The sequence below is a fragment of the Centruroides sculpturatus genome, unplaced genomic scaffold (genome assembly GCF_000671375.1).
Source record: "Centruroides sculpturatus isolate CEXI.00-Female unplaced genomic scaffold, Cexi_2.0 scaffold1929, whole genome shotgun sequence".
Taxonomy (NCBI): Eukaryota; Metazoa; Arthropoda; class Arachnida; order Scorpiones; family Buthidae; genus Centruroides; species Centruroides sculpturatus.
In genome coordinates this window covers 50550-65800 of record NW_019386060.1, presented here as the reverse complement: position 1 = coordinate 65800, position 15251 = coordinate 50550, and positions in this window count along the sequence as shown.

Here is a 15251-nt window from a genome sequence, read left to right as displayed (position 1 = left end):
ATATTTTCAGTAATGATTCTTTAGAAAATTAACATTCGACTTTCAAAATTCTGAACCGTATGTTAATAGAAAAATTGAAAAAGATTTTAACGCAAAAAATTGTTTGGCTCTATCTATTTCTGAGATTCGAGAATTTTTAGATTGGATTGTATTATGAAATATAAGACAAGAATTTTTAGAAAAGAATTGTCCCGTAGAAAAAGTATTAAATTTTTAACACTATCTGCTGGAGAGCGCATGCATAACTAAAAGGTTACAATCAGTTTTAAAATTCCATATATTTGAAAAAGTTATAATTATTTATAAGCAGAAAAAAATCCAGTAACATATTTGTATCCCGTGCAGTCGTAAAGAAGCGCAAAATGACAATATAAACAATAAAAATAACCATTAAATTATTAACATGAGATATCAATTCTCTTTACGTCATTTCTTTCTGTCAATTATACGTTATCAGTTCGATCATCAAGTACTATTTTGAAAATATCCAATAAGGAATAAAAGAATCAAAAATGTCTATTGCTTAATATAAATGTTTTAGATATTCAAATTCTGTCTTCGATAATATAGAACCAATAAAGGCAAAAATATACGTAATAAGGAAAAGATTAAAGCAAAAGATTACTAAAAATGGAATAAATGTCCAATCAATAAGAAACATAAAAAGAAGTATTATTTCGAATACAAATAACAATCCAAATCACAGATTGCCCGTCAATGCAAAGTGAATAAAACACAGAATACTGGTTGCGGGTTCGTGCCTGATTAACTGGCTGGCCACGTGGGGGTTCCCCGTGTTTTCTTCACGTTTTTAACATTTAAATAGGGGCTATTTCTCATAGAAAGTCTTCCGGAGGCACCCCCTTTGGTCGACCGCTCAAACGTTGTGTTGTTTTATTTCATAATACTATCCAATTCAAAATCAGATTCCTGTGCCAATAAAATACAAACGTAATGGTTACCACAGTGAATAAATTTATATGAAATACAAAATATCATGCATCCATTTCTAGTTATCCTTTTGACAGTATATTGAAGGGGGATACCGCTCGAATCTTTAAAATGAATCGTGGGAATTTCTTTCTACTATAAATGTATATCAATGTAATATCAGTTAGTGCTCGTAGATTACTGAGTAGTAATGTCTACTTCTTCATTATTTATAAGTATTCCATTAAAATTATTAAATTTTCTAATTATTTTCAGTGATAAATAGAAAACATTCTTTCAAACTTATCTGAATTTTTTAAAAGCGTTCAAATTCTCGAATTTTTAAAAAATTAATTATCTCCTCGTATGACAGAACATACACTAAATTAGACCAATTAACTTATTCTCATGGTCTTCTGTGGTATTTCAAAATAGACTCTCGGCATCCTTTTTTAAAAGTAATAAGCGTGTATAACTGTTTTTAATTCATAAATAGAACATTATGTTTGTTCGATATTAGAAAAATAAAAAAATTTACATTCGAAAACACACTCGAATTTTATCTAAATAAAATTCCATTGTATTTTTGCCTGATACTCCGTAAACATTCTTCTGTAGTTGTCTATCGTCAACAATCCTTCTTCAAAGAGTTCGAAAAACTTTAGATTCTGTCATAATTGCGAATAATAATTACTTACAATTTTCACATTATTTTAAATGAAATTTTATCAATTTTATTTTCTTTTATCTCTTATTATCTGGTGGAAATAAACACTGAAAATTTTCTGTGAGTAGTTAGCTTTTTGGAGAATTCAAAAAAAAAAAAAAATTTTCCATTCCACATCACCATTTGCTAGGATATCACCATTAAAATAAGGATATTAGTAACGAAAGTTATGATTTAATCAATAAAATGAGGATAATTTGAGCAATTAATTTTTAAAACAGATTATTTAAAATTTTAATCAGTCATAGTTAAAATAACATTGAGTATGTCTACTTACGGTGGGCATCAGAAGTATTTGTACTGTTATGTTAGATATTCGTACTATGGATTCGAATATTGACAGATTCGAATCGATTTTGTCAAAAATCATTTTAGTTTTCAGAAGTTTACATATTTTTCTCCAATATTTATAAAATATTCTAAAGTAACCTGTAAATATTTGTATTTACTTTTTATTTACGGTATGAAAGCTCGAAGAATTGTATAGAATCATATTAAGCGAAAATAGAGTCATAATAATAAGAATTATAATTTAAGAAAACTATTCTTATTGATATTCATCAATACACATTTTAGTATGTTATTATTTTCAGCCCACTATAAAAACTTTTTGTGGCCTCTTTCAATCTAAGAAAGCTAGAAACTGTAATTTTCTTAATAGTTTTTTTTAATATTCTATAGAAAATTATTTGCTAGTGTTTATTTAATAATAAACTTTGTAATTTTAAAAATATTAATATAAATTTTTAAAAGCTAAGAGGTTCCAAACTTCTGGACCTTTGTTGGGTTCTTCACAGCCTTGTTACACTGAGGATATCAGAATGTGAAAACAGTGGATATAATTAAATATTTTATTTTTAAGTTTTTATAACATTTATGAGTGTTAAAAATATCGAATATTTCCTTTTATTACGTAATTATTGTTTTATTTTATTTTCTATTGGGCTTCGCTCCCCCACTCGTTTCTCTCACTTAATTAAAAATTTCGTGACGATTCCTTTATGCCAAGTGTTATATATAAAGACAATTCCCAATTCTCAATACTTTCCTTTAAAAATAATCTTTTTATATTTAATTAAAAATACTTTTGTTTATCTTTTAAGAAAGCCACAGTGAATTATTTATCAGTTTCAAAATACTTTACTTAATTTAAAATTTGAGGTCAGTTTGTTCACCTGAGGATTGATGAATAAACCACTAAACATTGGTCGTGGGTTCGTGCCTCATCAACGAGCTGGTCACGTGGAATTTTCCGGGTTTCTTCATGGAACTTTCTACAGGAAACTGATCATTTAAGTCAGTTTCCTATAGAAAGTGTTCCCTTTGGAAAGTCAAATCTCAATAATTTGAAGTAAATTTAAACCTTAGAATAATACTTTAATTATTAATTCTATTTAAATAAAATATTTAAATTATATAATATTACGAAAAATGATTAAATTAAATTTTAATGATAATTAATTATATTTTCAGTGATGATTCTTGTAGTTATGTAATATACTTTCGATTAGACGGTTACATAAAAATAATTATTAATTATAAATTATAATTAATAATTTCATATAAAATTTTCTACATGACTGCCTTAAGAATTAATATTTATCAAGTCATATTTTAATAAATTATAAGAAAATATTTAACCAGAAAAAAAATTGTTACGTTTCAAAATTCAAAAGAAATAAATTTTTTACATTGTTCTTCTTTGAAAAACCAATTTTATATTATAGTTTTTACCATAGAATTTCTACTGATGTTGCAAATTTTGTTTTACAGTGACTAACATTTTGAAAGGCATTAAATTTCAACAGTAAAGGAGTTTTATTTTAACCGCAGTTCCATACTCCTGACTGAATACATGAATGGAAGAATAGAAGTAGTTTTAAATAAAAAATAAAAAAACTTTTCTATTGATTTTCTTAAATGTATAAAATGTAGTTTTATTTTTTTGAAATAAATATACTTAATTTAAATTTAATATTTGTTATACTTTCAAGAAAGTTTAGATGATATTTTTATATAATTTTAAAGTAATTAATATAGTTTAATTGATTTATGTTTTTAAAATATTTTCTTAAATAGGTTTTATTTCTTCATACAAATATACATCTGAATGCTCTCTTGAAATTATTAGGATGAATATTTTTCTAAATACAAATTGTTTTTAGTTAATGAATTATTTTGGTTGGTTTATTTTATTATTTACTTTCCGTATATTACACTTAAGTATAATTTCATTTTTATTTAGCATAATCAGAGCTGAACGTTGTTTTGTTGTTACCCTAAGCTATAACATATAACAGGCCTCCCCCATTAACTAAATAATGAGACATAAAAATGTGAGACTCTAAATTACAGCATGTTTAGCTTATGTGGAATTTATAACGCGAATAATTTTTTTCAAATTGTTTTAGTGAAATAAATTTATATTAATTTAAGGTACATGGTCCTATTATAGCCAAGCTAAACTTTGATATTTTTTCCCTCAGAAACTGGACTTGCGAAAAAGAAAATTCTATAAACAAATGATTAATTTATTAGAAGAACTATTAATGTATCACTGAAAAATTCAATATCTGACTAATGCATTAGAGTTGTCAAAAATAAAAAGTTTTCGAAAAAGTTTAAATATCCCCACAAAAAAATCTATAGTAGTAAGATCAGATCTTTCAGGGCATTGAAGTGTGAGCCAATACACTATTTTCTAAAGTGGTCATTAAGCCATTATTGAACTTCTCTAGCAGCATGCTGTGGTACATCATCATGTTGAAATCAATCATGCTGGCGATGGCGTAAGGTGAAGTCGTCCAACCATCTATCAATTACAGTTTGCAAGAAATGCAGATACCTCCCTCCAGTGTCTTTCAATGGAAAACAGGACAAACGAAAAGATCGTTCCAGATACCACATCATACGCTCAAGGAAAAACGAAATTATTATCGTGTTCCTAGAGTACAGTGTGTATTATGTGCCGATCAGTGTATAGGATGGGTGCAATACACTGCAGATCTTGAAAGGCAAATTGTGGAGGCCTATCAAACACTAACTCTAGACGTGATTTTCCGTGTTTATGACTAACAATTGGACGAATACAAATGTGTTGTCGTTAATGGAGACAAATTAAATAATTTCTTTCACGTGAGTGGAAGTGTTTACGTATTTTGACATAGAATGTGAAAAAGTTCTTGTTTGTTTAGATGTACTAGTATGTGATCTAGAAAAATGTTTTATTCTTTATCCTCTCTAGGTGAATAAAATGGTAAAGCTCCAAATTATAGACTTTTTGTCCTGTGAGATCTTTAATGCAACCAACATGTATTCTTTACTATCAGCCTCAATACAAACTACTTAAAGCTTGAGCAAAGACAAATCAGCTTACCATTGCAGGAAAGCTGAACTTACACAACCCTTCAAATTTTCGGGAGTAAGTGCCCTCTTTATCCTTTTTTTTGATGGAAAAATCTGGAATGTACTAATTTTACTTGCTTTACAATCTTACAGACGGAACTATAGTTCTATCTGCAATAGGAATCGTGATAAATTTACTCCATATTTTGGAGGTTGGGGAAATTCACTGATGTATCAATGAATAGCTCAAGATTAATAGTGTATGAAAGAAAGCATCGTATACATAAACCTGACAGTTTCTTTTCAGCTATTAATCCGGATCACTTTTTAGGATATCACTTTATATAGATATATCTGTAGTTTTTGTTAGTGTGGACGTATTCTTATATAACAATTACAGTATTATTAGAGATAAATAAATAACGTTAATCATGTGTTTGTCAATCGCGTCCTTTAATTATTAATAAACAAAAGTTTCAAATGGTCAATTTTTATGACTGTATAAAATACCTAAAAATGTATTTGTACATAAAAAATAAAATAAATAATTAAGCTGTTAAATTTAAAATGATCCTTTTTAGTAATTTAATATAAGACACAGATTGCAGTTATTGTAAATACAGTGAAATCCCGTTTATCTAAAGTAACGATCTCGCGAATGCACCACAGATAATCAAAAACACCAATAACACAGAACGTTTCTTAAATTATTAAATAAACTATATTTGCATTATAAATTTACTTACTGTTAATACTTTTATATTATACAATAAAACACTTAATTTTATTTACAACTTTCTTTATGAAAGTAAATGTAAACCTATGATTACAGTTAAAGTTTCTTTAAGATTTGTAATGTCATGGGACGTCAAAGTAAATTCATTTTATGAAAAATATTCTTCTACAATTCACTTCGGATAACGTAGAACCTTGTTTATTGACTCTACCGTATATTGAATGTTTGAGATGAATATGAATAGTTTTGTAATAATTCTATGCCGGTTTGATGGACAAACACTTGTATAATAAATATTTTAAAAAATAAAGTTTTGAGTAGATTAATATAAAAAAATTGTATTATGTGGATTTAGAATTTCGTTGAGTCAAATTTACATATTTTATCACAATTTAAAATCAATTCTCCATAATAAATCGAATGTTTTAATTTTTGTCAAACAAAAAAATATTTAAAATATCAATTTGCCATCATAAAATTTAATCAGCATGTCGTTACAAAAGGAATAAACAAACCTTAGTAAATATTTCTGTAAATAAATTATTAATATGTTAAAATCTGTGATGATTTAGTGAAAAATCTTACGAAAATTTACTTGTTATTCAATAATATATAATATACATATTCGTGATAATTAAAGTTATAAATAAATGTAGACTCTGAAAATATTCTTAGTTCTACGTTTGATGAAAGATTAATTAAAGAATGCATAAATATTTTATTTAATTTCTCATATAAATATTTAGTAAAATAAAATAAACAAACAATTGAATATATTATAGAGTATAAAGGAAACAATATAGCAATTGTCATGTTTATGTGCATTAAATTTTCTTTTAAAATTTTAAATATTTTTATATGTTTATCGAAAAGAAAATTTTTTTAATCTAAAGTCTAATTATTAATCAAATGTTTTAGAAATTCATTAGGAAATATCAGAAGTACCGGATAATCGTAATTAAAGGACCCCTATTCAACGGAGATGCTTAGAAGTCCTAATGCAACTAAACCTGGTATGTGACTTTAAAATATGTGGAAGACTTTTACGTAAAAATATATTAATACAAAGATTTACTACTATGACATTTTTGGCTTTGCATAAGCACACGTCTTGGAGCAATGTTCTAAATATAAAAGTGGCCACAATTGTTTAATGTCGTTCTCATAATCTTGACGGAACGCGCATTAAAAAAAAAAAAAAACTGTTTTATAAAAATGATGGAAATGCCACGGCTGCACTTTGAAAATTTTGCCATCGTACCAATTTATACCAAGGTCTATTAACATCATAAGCTCTCAGAAGAATGCTCACATTATTCGCGGAAACGAGATGTCTGAAAACTCACATGGTCGAAGGCACAAAACCATCTTTTCACAAGGTGTTGAAGCTGTAATCCCAGCTATTGTTGAACATTCATGAATAATGTTACAGACACTCAGTTGTGCATATGTAAGTCACTTTAGTTGAGTTTATTCTACAACGCAGTGTAAAAGTTACTGAGAAATACGGTACATTGTCGTCCGTTTAAGATCATCTACAACCAGTAGTTGCCCAACTGATCTTTGCGTTGACTTTCCTTGCCACAATGGAATTGGATTTGCCGTGGACACGGAAGACCTCATAAAACAACGAGACATATTTTTATTTTAGGTTAGGTTAGGTTAGGTTTTCTGTGGTCGCATTTCGGCCACAGAAAACCCTCAAGTTTACCAGCAGGTTTCAATACAGTCTGATGTGTCTTTATAATCTTTGTCGTTGTTGCAATTGGGATGGCGGTCGACCACTTTCAAGATGGAGTGCCAAATTTTCAGTGTGTCCTATGCGTGGTTGTTTTATTGAATAATGTATGGTGAATAAAATGTGGTTCATCGATAAGATAAACCACATTTTATTTACCATATGTCACTTGATAAACCAACCATGCACATAAATGCTGCAAATTTAAAAGCCTTAAAAGACAGTATCTCTACATGTATACTGCATGTAAGAAGCATTACAGCGAATAAATTACGATCGGCGGCTGAACTCGGTTCATCTCTTTCAGAATGAGAACCGCGACAAGCTTTATTGCATTGTTAAGGTCTCTTGAATATCTTGTACAAGTGAAATGTCTGTTGCTTGCAGCGCAAAAACTATCACAGTGGTGAGTTTTAATACTATTGTTTTTTTCTTTATAGAAATGCCTTCCTCGTGTTATGAAATATCATCCTACCAGTGACATACTGGTGGTGACATATACATTACTGAATATGACAGTAATTCTATTATTGTATATATTTTGTGCTATCTTACAATAATTAATTAAAAGCAAGTATTACTATATGCACGAGTTTTCTTTGCAGATTCGTCTTTCCCTATCATAAAATCCCACTATTTATTTACAGACGGTTTATTATTCTTACTCAAGCTTAAAATAAAAAATCGAATATTTTCAAATATTTTAAACTCATGAAATATAACTATACTGTATTTTGTGAAAGAATTTCAGTAATATTGAATCTCTGGATGAGAGAGAGAGAGAGAGAGACATCACTTATTTAAGATAATGAAAAGCAATTGATAATTTTGATAATAAAAAGGCATTTATATAGAAAATACATTTCATTTTCTCTTACACATCCAATCATGTTAAATTAATTTCATACGATTTACATTGCTCAAAACATTTTTTTAAAAAATCAGTAATATTATCTGCACATTAATTTTTTTTCGTAACATAATATCAACTTCTTAAAATTTTTTCTATTAGTTATCGACTTTTCAAATTATTCTTATTTGAATGATTATCTTTTATGACCAATTTACCAAATTATCAACTTAGAAAGCATTTCTGACAGATGATTTTTCCACACGAATGTTAAAGTAGAGAAGCTTCAATTATGCATTTCTAGATTACCTTAATTACATTCACTATATATACATAGTATATATTGTGTGTGTGTATTGTTCAGCACATTTAATGTAAACATATTTTTATAAAAGAAATTACCTGCCGACTAAACAAATATTACAATATCTTTCATGGTACTTAACCAAATTTCTTACATTAAATATAAATGAAATGTTATATCATTCTTCCAAGACCTTTATTCATTATTTATTTTACTGAACAGAGAATCTACATCTACTATTTTCGTTAGTTAGTTAATGTATAGCTTAGTTTATAAAGTTGGCATTCAAATTTAAGTATAAAAATACTTAGGGCCTATTTCTGTGTTTTATTCTACTATTCGTGTAATTTTATTAAATTATATTAATATTGCTTATAAAATTACGCAAGAATACATGAAAAATAAATTAATTTAGACTTTTTCAACATGAATGTTGTTTGTTATACATCATTAGCACGAAAAGTGTTAATTAATACTAGAACAATACACTAAAAATAATACAAATGCCATTAGAATCTTAAAATTTAAACAAATACTTTCTCTTAATAAAAAATTTGATATCTAATCCATAGATTTTGGATTTCTAGATGACTGTATCAGAAATAAATTTGTCGATAATACAAATTCTATGGCAGTTCGGATAGGAAAAGCAATAATCTGAATTGCTACCAAGATAATTCGAGTTGAATTCTCAGAGGAAAGAATCTCTCCCCTTTCTCCCTAGCGATGTATATCCTCTAACAGTCAGTAGAACGTAAAGAAATTTAATAGGAAAATGCTACAAGTAGCCTACATGTTTATCAACGATGAACGTAAAATATCCTAAAAATTAGCCTAAATCACTTAACAACATATTATTATTATTTTTTTTTGCTGAAATAACCAAGTTTATGCAAATTTGATATACATAAAATACTTTTAGAATTTTTCACTTTCCTATTTTTCAAATTTAATTAGAAATTTTTAAGTTTTAACAGCTTATTTGTTTAATATATTTATGAATCGATCGTAACATAGTATATACACTTATTTAGATTTTAAATTTTTAAATTAAAGTAATTCATTATTTATATAAATTATTCCAGAAAAGTAAATGTAAATATTGTATACCACAAGTCAAATATCACAATTATAAATATTTCATGTAAATTTTTATACTGTAATTCGTTTAGATAAATTTTCCCGAATGAAAGAATTGGTATGTCAATTTATTACAATTTATTAATATTCTAAAAGTCACTAGAATTTTTTTACAGTAAACTGAGATGTCGATTTCTCGAGAGATTCGTTGGCTAAATTTGGTTTTCAGAAACTAATTTATTATGCAATGGTAAAGGATTTCCTATAAACATAAATAGAAAATGAATATAATATAAATGTGAAAATACGAAAACAATTTTCTTCCAAGCTTTTCTATTCTATCCTATGCGAATTGTATTTTTTTTTCTTTGCATGGATATGCAATTAATACATTTGAAATTAAATTTTAATATTATTAATTATTAAATAATTCAGAAAGTTATTTATAATAAATATAAAGGCACTTGTTAAATTTAAATTTATTAGAATAAAGAATAATTTAAAGAAGTTAATCAAATTCAATCTCTAATCAATTTGTAAATGTATTAATATATGAAATCGTATCTAATAATCAATATGTCGGTTAAATTAATAAAAATTTTATATGTAATTATGTATAATTAATAATTAATTAATTATATAATTCACAGAAATAAAATTTTAATATAATTCTATTCGCATTTCCCATTTTTGAATCTTTTTTTTTCATGTTATGTTATGGATTCAGCCAGGACCACAATTAGGAGTGGTAGGTGACAAGGAACGGTGTCATACATATCTGGAATAGACTATCCATGAAACATTTCTGTAGTTCTGTGCTTTAAGCATATAATTTGTTTCATAAGGTAATTGCAATATTAAATATATTCAATATAACTTACTATATGAATTATATTTTATTATTTGGATTCTCTATGTATTGTACAGCTTTATATTGAATCAAGTTTATATTGATAAAAATGATATTATGAAATTTAAAATTTGAATTTCTTTAAAGCTAATTCTCAAACAAAATAATATTACTAGACATTTTACATGTTTATACGCATTTTTTTAATTGATGCTTGCAGATCTTAGATGTGATCTTCTTCATACTTTATTCTTTTCTTAATATCTCTTCATTCTTTAAATGAAAAGATTTTTATATCTTGTTCTCTTATTTAAAGTAAATACATTTATAATACAAATTAATTTAAAACACGGGTAATTACCGACTTAAGACGGAATTCTGGAAACTGAATTTCGTCGTAAGTCAAACAAAAAATCCAGCATCAAGTTGCATAACTTTCCAGGCAAAAATAAAATTAAAAAATGTGTGGCGTCATCTGTTATGTTATTTTATTTAAAAACGTTTTATGTTACTAATTATTATAAAATGACAAAAAGCTTAATTTTGAGAGTAGAGATGAATTTTATAAAAAATTGTAAACTAGTAAAATCTTTAAGTTCAACCCCATTCGAGATATGATATATGACGCTTTCTATTTTTCTACCTCCTCGACTTTTAACCACCAAAATTTAATAACATCAATCTCTCTAATATAAAAATCCTCCTGCAAAATTTCAAAAATTTTCGATCAAAGGCACAAGAGTTATTAAGCTTCAAATTGAGTGAACAAAATCGTGCTACCCACACTTACGCATGCACTAACATCCATACAAAAAAAACCGCTCGAAAAACTAAAATTTTCCTATTTTAATATGAGATTTTATAGCTTTTTTAAACTCTCTAGGAAAGAAATATACAAATCTCTCGCTCTCTTTTAAATATTCAACTTTTGTATATATTTTTAAGAAGGAAATATGTCCGAAAGTCAAAGACGCCTGTAATAGTATAGTTCAAAGGCCACGTTGCATTTTAAAGCCTGTAGATTATCGCTTATGTATATTAGTAGCCTATATTGATTGTAATCAGATAATGACTTATCTTTATGATAACTTAATAACCATATTAATTGAATAATTTACACGAAGAAGGTGTTTTAATGAATTAATTATGGTATTTTATTAGCAGAGATTCGCTGACACGCAGGTGATCAACCACGTTCAAAAAAAACCATACTAAGAGTATCATAATCATCGCGTAGAATTGATTTGATTTTAATTAATTGAATTTATTATTAATTCACTTTAACTGTTTTATAAAATTTAAATTTAAATAATAATTTCAGACTGAACAACTGTACAGAAAGTTAATTTCGTTTTCGCTTTTCGGGTGCCAATGATGCGAACCCGAGTTATAAACATGAATAAACTTACGAGTTATTGTTATGTAGAGTGTGTTTATCGCCTAATATAATATTAAATTTAACGTTTAATTGCTGCGCCGTGCTATTAGAGAATAATGTTCATTGTTTGGAATCAAAAATAATTTTTTCACGTACTAGTTTCGCCCCCTACAAACTGGCAAGTATTTGTAATTAGACAAAAAACAATGGCAAACTTTTTACGTTTGATTGTCTTTTTGTCACCGATTTTAAACGTTATAAAAGTGGCTCCCATTTATAATGTCAGTTACTTTAGGAGCAGTTCATAAATTACGTAACGCAGATATGGGTGGATGGGTATACACGTAATCATTACGATGCGTTACAAGGGTGTGGGAGTGTTTACAAAAACGTTATATATTGTTAGAGTCTCAGTAACATAATAATTCATTGTGTTTCCAACGGAATAAATAAGAGAAGTGTATTGTTTATGTCACTGCTCTGTACGTTATACATTTAATTAATAAAGTAATATTTGATGCCTCGGACTGTGTATTATTCCTTAGTACAATTAAAGGGGCTGATCGTGGATATTTTGGGGTTGGGTATGTGCGACAGCATTACGGAGCGTTACAAGGGGGTGGAATGATACTAGTAGATATAAAAATAGTGTTACGTAATTTATGAATGATTCCTTTTTGATTTAATTTGCATAGAAGTTTGTTTAATGTATAGAAAAATGTATATATTAACTGCTCAATCTTTCCGAACTATCTAGTGATTTCGTTTGTTTTCTTTCTAATTTCAAATTGTTTAAAATTATACTTTAGTTACTTTTCTCGATTATTTTAAAATTTGTATGTTATTTGTGCAAAATTTTTTGTGTATATTTCTTATAGATTTTTTGAAACAAAAGTATTCAGACATATCGTTTCTACTCTACGTATATATTCAACAAATATTCAGTATTATGGTTTGAAGAATCAAATAAACATCAATTCAGTATTTTATTATAAATCTAAGATAAAAGACTGGACACAAAACGAAGTCTTAGTAAATATAATTATAATGAGAGCTAAAATAAAATTCTTATTGACATATTTTCGTAAAAATCTTAAAAAAATATATTACATATTTTTTTAAAATTTCTGAGTTGGAGAACAGATTATAAAAAGAAAGAAAAAGACAATTTATGCAATTTTGTCTCTACAGTTAATTTTTAATTGTTACTTCTATGGTAATTTTTACTGTTTATTTTTAATTTCTATAAAATTAAAAAAGAATAATAAATTAATTTTAAGAATTGCTTAAAAACATAATGGTATCGGCATAAAATGAACAAACTCTATGGTTAAACATATTGTTACATGTAAATACATGTATTTTAATAATATTCCCAGTAAAATGTAAGAAGTTATCAGGCGTTCGAATAATTCATGTTCAGAAAAATATTAGAAAAATGAATGGATAGAAAATGTGTCACTTCTGACATAGAAATACTATTATTTACAAGATTATTCAAATATTTTTATAATGATATTGCAGACTATATACTAAGTCACTTTTTAAAAAGGCAATTGAAACAAAGAAATCCTTCTGTAGCACCCACATATGCTCAATAATATGAAGACTAGAAGATAAACTATAAATGCAATTTCTTACTATTAAAATGAAAGTATTATTCAACTTATCTGACAGAAAACAAATGAAACAATAATTATGTGTTACACATTAATATCATCGCATATATCACATGCGTAAGGTCCGACATTCTTATCCAGAATTAATTTTTCGTTGAGCTATGGATACTATAGTGAACGGCCTATGTGGCCATCCAAGGAGATGATTGCACAAGCTATAACAATGCTATTACCAAAGACATACTTTGTCGATAATTGTGGAGCAATAGCGTGTCTTAGATTCTATCTAGATAAACTGTCTTCCAGAGTTGCTTCGAAAAGCAGATCCATTTTCTCTCTGTAGAGAGTATAAAGCCCACGAAGCCCACATCGAAAAACACGTTTTCTTTTATGTCAAGAGATTAAAAACACAATATCAGTTTAATCACGTAAAGGCCAGATTTATGAGGTTTTTCGAATACTGCAGAATCATACACTAACATTTCAATTGCTGCTAAGATAATGCATATGACTTGCAATTGATTGAATAATTAACACAAGTTAACTCTTATTATTTGGAAATGTAATGTGAAGTTTTTCATTGCTAAATTCTAGAGATGTCTTCTAAAACTTTTCTCAGCTCTTAAGAATAGTTGATTGATAGGATAAAGCAATGTAATACTTGGGCGATCTGCCAAAGAGGTCCCTTCCTGAAATACTCTATATAGGAAACTGGTATTACATACGTGAATAAAACCCGGAAAACTCCACGTAGTAACCCGTGGTGAGGCACGAATCCGCGACCAACTACTACAATAGTGTTCAGTGGTTTTATCCATTGGTCCACTGATGGCATTCAAGGACTATAGAAGAACACATGTTAAGATATCTGGTGGCTAACACAGCTTGTATTTGATTAGCCTCAAGTATTCAGATGAATCTGTAATTTAACTGTTTTATGAAATAGCATCTGAAGAATGAAATCACAACTTTTTAATCTCATTACTGTTTGATTACGATGCAGATATGATATGATATTGTCTTCAAAATTACCTTCCTTTAAAAATATGATTGATTTGCATATCGATAATTGTTATATATTAATTTATTTACTCTAACAGAGATTAGAAGTAAGAATTATTTAATTGTTACTAAACTTTTATTCTGAATATTTAAATATTTCTTTAAATTTCATTTTTCGCTTAGCTTTTGAGCCATTTTCTGTATTACTCATTATAAATATATTATTTTTTTTTTATCGTTATTAAAATTCCTAGAAATTTATTAATATTTTTATCTGATGTAGATGTGTAATTTAAATAATATCGAATAAATAATAAGAATCATACGGTTGAAAATAAGATTTCTAATTTAATGGGATACGATGAAAATTTATTTATTTACATTTGTACAGTCTCACAAATATCGTTTAAAATATATCCAGGGCTGTGGAGTCGGAGTCGTGGAGTTTTGGTGTTTTAGCCGGAGTCGGAGTCGGATGGTAAGGAAAAGTCGGAGTAGGAGTCGGTAGATTTTTACGCGACTCTACAGCCCTGGCAGGGCTGTGGAATCGCAGTCGGAGTCGGAGTCGGAGTCGTGGAGTTTTGGTGTTTTAGCCGGAGTCGGAGTCGGAGTCGGATTGGTAAGGAAAAGTCGGAGTTGGAGTTGGTAGATTTTTACGCGACTCCACAGCCCTGAATATATCAATTCTTATT